We start from the raw sequence: 315 nt of genomic DNA, 5'->3' as shown, positions 1-315 counted from the left end.
AAAACTGAAACGTTGACTTTAATCAAATGTATTATGTCAACAGATTTCACACAACTGTATTAGGTTAGTGGAAAGCAATAATGTTTGTAGGGGCGACTGTGGCTGTGAGGGAGTGTGGTCGTCTTTCAACCAGAAGGTTGTGGGTTCGATCCCAGCCCATGCAGTCAACATGTCGATGTATCCTTGGGCAAGATACTTAACCCTGAGTTGCTCCCGATGGCATGGCCAACGGTGTGTGAATGTGTGTGAATGTTAGGTCCTAGAGTAAGGTACACTGCTCTGTATGAATGGGTGTGAATGGGTGAATGACATGTA

Source organism: Notothenia coriiceps, unplaced genomic scaffold (genome assembly GCF_000735185.1).
Source record: "Notothenia coriiceps isolate Sejong01 unplaced genomic scaffold, NC01 NC01_scaffold00015928, whole genome shotgun sequence".
Lineage (NCBI taxonomy): Eukaryota > Metazoa > Chordata > Actinopteri > Perciformes > Nototheniidae > Notothenia > Notothenia coriiceps.
This window is presented reverse-complemented; position numbering follows the sequence as displayed.